The sequence below is a fragment of the Oncorhynchus mykiss genome, chromosome 10, assembly GCF_057628025.1.
Source record: "Oncorhynchus mykiss isolate SJ-2025 chromosome 10, ASM5762802v1, whole genome shotgun sequence".
In the NCBI taxonomy this organism is placed as follows: Eukaryota; Metazoa; Chordata; class Actinopteri; order Salmoniformes; family Salmonidae; genus Oncorhynchus; species Oncorhynchus mykiss.
The window spans coordinates 10,457,501-10,462,500 of NC_143031.1; the positions used below are offsets into that span (position 1 = coordinate 10,457,501).

A 5,000-nucleotide genomic window follows, 5' to 3' on the forward strand; every position below is an offset into this window, starting at 1 on the left:
CTAACCAGTATGGTAGTTGTACTGTTCAGTATGGTGGTTGTACTAACCAGTATGGTAGTTGTACTGTTCAGTATGGTGGTTGTACTGTTCAGTATGGTGGTTGTACTAACCAGTATGGTAGTTGTACTGACCAGTAGGGTGGTTGTACTGTTCAGTATGATAGTTGTACTGTTCAGTATGGTGGTTGTACTGTTCAGTATGGTGGTTGTACTGTTCAGTATGGTAGTTGTACTAACCAGTATGGTAGTTGTACTGTTCAGTATGGTAGTTGTACTGTTCAGTATGGTGGTTGTACTGTTCAGTAGGGTGGTTGTACTGTTCAGTATGGTGGTTGTACTGTTCAGTATGGTGGTTGTACTGTTCAGTATGGTGGTTGTACTGTTCAGTATGGTAGTTGTACTAACCAGTATGGTAGTTGTACTGTTCAGTATGGTGGTTGTACTAACCAGTATGGTAGTTGTACTGTTCAGTATGGTAGTTGTACTGTTCAGTATGGTGGTTGTACTGTTCAGTATGGTGGTTGTACTGTTCAGTATGGTGGTTGTACTGTTCAGTATGGTGGTTGTACTGTTCAGTATGGTGGTTGTACTGTTCAGTATGGTAGTTGTACTGTTCAGTAGGGTAGTTGTACTGTTCAGTATGGTAGTTGTACTGACCAGTATGGTGGTTGTACTGTTCAGTATGGTGGTTGTACTGTTCAGTATGGTGGTTGTACTAACCAGTATGGTGGTTGTACTGTTCAGTATGGTAGTTGTACTGTTCAGTATGGTAGTTGTACTGTTCAGTATGGTGGTTGTACTGTTCAGTATGGTGGTTGTACTGTTCAGTATGGTGGTTGTACTGTTCAGTATGGTGGTTGTACTGTTCAGTATGGTGGTTGTACTGTTCAGTATGGTAGTTGTACTGTTCAGTATGGTAGTTGTACTAACCAGTATGGTGGTTGTACTGTTCAGTATGGTGGTTGTACTGTTCAGTATGGTGGTTGTACTGTTCAGTATGGTGGTTGTACTGTTCAGTATGGTGGTTGTACTGTTCAGTATGGTGGTTGTACTAACCAGTAGGGTAGTTGTACTGTTCAGTATGGTGGTTGTACTGTTCAGTATGGTGGTTGTACTATTCAGTATGGTGGTTGTACTGTTCAGTATGGTGGTTGTACTAACCAGTAGGGTAGTTGTACTGTTCAGTATGGTGGTTGTACTGTTCAGTATGGTGGTTGTACTGTCCAGTATGGTGGTTGTACTGTTCAGTATGGTGGTTGTACTAACCAGTAGGGTGGTTGTACTGTTCAGTATGGTGGTTGTACTGTTCAGTATGGTGGTTGTACTGTTCAGTATGGTGGTTGTACTAACCAGTATGGTAGTTGTACTGTTCAGTATGGTGGTTTTACTAACCAGTATGGTAGTTGTACTGTTCAGTATGGTGGTTGTACTGTTCAGTATGGTGGTTGTACTGTTCAGTATGGTGGTTTTACTAACCAGTATGGTAGTTGTACTGTTCAGTATGGTGGTTGTACTGTTCAGTATGGTGGTTTTACTAACCAGTATGGTAGTTGTACTGTTCAGTATGGTGGTTGTACTGTTCAGTATGGTGGTTGTACTGTTCAGTATGGTAGTTTTACTAACCAGTATGGTAGTTGTACTGTTCAGTATGGTCGTTGTACTGTTCAGTATGGTGGTTTTACTGTTCAGTATGGTGGTTTTACTAACCAGTATGGTAGTTGTACTAACCAGTATGGTAGTTGTACTGTTCAGTGTGGTGGTTGTACTGTTCAGTATGGTGGTTGTACTGTTCAGTATGGTGGTTGTACTAACCAGTATGGTAGTTGTACTGACCAGTATGGTGGTTGTACTGTTCAGTATGGTGGTTGTACTGTTTAGTATGGTGGTTGTACTGTTCAGTATGGTGGTTGTACTGTTCAGTATGGTAGTTGTACTGTTCAGTATGGTGGCTGTACTAACCAGTATGGTAGTTGTACTGTTCAGTATGGTGGTTGTACTGTTCAGTATGGTAGTTGTACTGTTCAGTATGGTGGTTGTACTGTTCAGTATGGTAGTTGTACTGTTCAGTATGGTGGTTGTACTAACCAGTATGGTAGTTGTACTGTTCAGTATAGTAGTTGTACTGTTCAGTATGGTGGTTGTACTGTTCAGTATGGTGGTTGTACTAACCAGTAGGGTAGTTGTACTGTTCAGTATGGTGGTTGTACTGTTCAGTATGGTGGTTGTACTAACCAGTATGGTAGTTGTACTGTTCAGTATGGTGGTTGTACTAACCAGTATGGTAGTTGTACTGTTCAGTATGGTAGTTGTACTGTTCAGTATGGTGGTTGTACTGTTCAGTATGGTGGTTGTACTAACCAGTAGGGTAGTTGTACTGTTCAGTATGGTGGTTGTACTGTTCAGTATGGTGGTTGTACTGTTCAGTATGGTGGTTGTACTAACCAGTATGGTAGTTGTACTGTTCAGTATGGTGGTTGTACTAACCAGTAGGGTAGTTGTACTGTTCACTATGGTAGTTGTACTGTTCAGTATGGTGGTTGTACTAACCAGTAGGGTAGTTGTACTGTTCAGTATGGTAGTTGTACTGTTCAGTATGGTGGTTGTACTGACCAGTATGGGAGTTGTACTGTTCAGTATGGTAGTTGTACTGTTCAGTATGGTGGTTGTACTAACCAGTAGGGTAGTTGTACTGTTCAGTATGGTGGTTGTACTGACCAGTATGGTAGTTGTACTGTTCAGTATGGTGGTTGTACTAACCAGTATGGTGGTTGTACCAACCAGTTTGGTGGTTGTACTAACCAGTAGGGTGGTTGTACTGTTCAGTATGGTGGTTGTACTGTTCAGTATGGTAGTTGTACTGTTCAGTATGGTCGTTGTACTGACCAGTATGGTAGTTGTACTGTTCAGTATGGTGGTTGTACTAACCAGTAGGGTAGTTGTACTGTTCAGTATGGTGGTTGTACTAACCAGTATGGTAGTTGTACTGTTCAGTATGGTGGTTGTACTGTTCAGTATGGTGGTTGTACTAACCAGTAGGGTAGTTGTACTGTTCAGTATGGGGGTTGTACTGTTCAGTATGGTGGTTGTACTGTTCAGTATGGTGGTTGTACTAACCAGTAGGGTGGTTGTACTGTTCAGTATGGTGGTTGTACTGTTCAGTATGGTAGTTGTACTGTTCAGTATGGTGGTTGTACTGTTCAGTATGGTGGTTGTACTGTTCAGTATGGTGGTTGTACTGACCAGTATTGTGGTTGTACTAACCAGTATGGTGGTTGTACTGTTCAGTATGGTAGTTGTACTGTTCAGTATGGTGGTTGTACTGTTCAGTATGGTGGTTGTACTAACCAGTATGGTGGTTGTACTGTTCAGTATGGTGGTTGTACTGTTCAGTATGGTGGTTGTACTAACCAGTATGGTGGTTGTACTGTTCAGTATGGTGGTTTTACTAACCAGTATGGTACTTGTACTGACCAGTATGGTGGTTGTACTAACCAGTATGGTACTTGTACTGACCAGTATGGTGGTTGTACTAACCAGTATGGTGGTTGTACTGTTCAGTATGGTAGTTGTACTGTTCAGTATGGTGGTTGTACTGTTCAGTATGGTGGTTGTACTGTTCAGTATGGTGGTTGTACTGTTCAGTATGGTGGTTGTACTGTTCAGTATGGTGGTTGTACTAACCAGTATGGTGGTTGTACTGTTCAGTATGGTGGTTTTACTAACCAGTATGGTACTTGTACTGACCAGTATGGTGGTTGTACTAACCAGTATGGTGGTTGTACTAACCAGTATGGTGGTTGTACTAACCAGTATGGTGGTTGTACTAACCAGTAGGGTAGTTGTACTGTTCAGTATGGTGGTTGTACTAACCAGTAGGGTAGTTGTACTGTTCAGTATGGTGGTTGTACTAACCAGTAGGGTAGTTGTACTGTTCAGTATGGTGGTTGTACTGTTCAGTATGGTGGTTGTACTGTTCAGTATGGTGGTTTTACTAACCAGTATGGTAGTTGTACTGTTCAGTATGGGGGTTGTACTGTTCAGTATGGTGGTTGTACTGTTCAGTATGGTGGTTGTACTAACCAGTAGGGTGGTTGTACTGTTCAGTATGGTGGTTGTACTGTTCAGTATGGTAGTTGTACTGTTCAGTATGGTGGTTGTACTGTTCAGTATGGTGGTTGTACTGTTCAGTATGGTGGTTGTACTGACCAGTATTGTGGTTGTACTAACCAGTATGGTGGTTGTACTGTTCAGTATGGTAGTTGTACTGTTCAGTATGGTGGTTGTACTGTTCAGTATGGTGGTTGTACTAACCAGTATGGTGGTTGTACTGTTCAGTATGGTGGTTGTACTGTTCAGTATGGTGGTTGTACTAACCAGTATGGTGGTTGTACTGTTCAGTATGGTGGTTTTACTAACCAGTATGGTACTTGTACTGACCAGTATGGTGGTTGTACTAACCAGTATGGTACTTGTACTGACCAGTATGGTGGTTGTACTAACCAGTATGGTGGTTGTACTGTTCAGTATGGTAGTTGTACTGTTCAGTATGGTGGTTGTACTGTTCAGTATGGTGGTTGTACTGTTCAGTATGGTGGTTGTACTGTTCAGTATGGTGGTTGTACTGTTCAGTATGGTGGTTGTACTAACCAGTATGGTGGTTGTACTGTTCAGTATGGTGGTTTTACTAACCAGTATGGTACTTGTACTGACCAGTATGGTGGTTGTACTAACCAGTATGGTGGTTGTACTAACCAGTATGGTGGTTGTACTAACCAGTATGGTGGTTGTACTAACCAGTAGGGTAGTTGTACTGTTCAGTATGGTGGTTGTACTAACCAGTAGGGTAGTTGTACTGTTCAGTATGGTGGTTGTACTAACCAGTAGGGTAGTTGTACTGTTCAGTATGGTGGTTGTACTGTTCAGTATGGTGGTTGTACTGTTCAGTATGGTGGTTGTACTGTTCAGTATGGTGGTTGTACTAACCAGTAGGGTAGTTGTACT

The 5,000-nt window shown here is 41.9% G+C and overlaps 1 protein-coding gene across 30 annotated transcripts in view; it reads left to right on the plus strand.

The window, feature by feature from the left end:
- LOC110533327 (transcription factor COE1-A) overlaps positions 1-5,000 on the plus strand; it is a 308,731-nt gene that overhangs the window by 55,629 nt on the left and 248,102 nt on the right. The gene's annotated exons all lie outside the window — the stretch shown is intronic.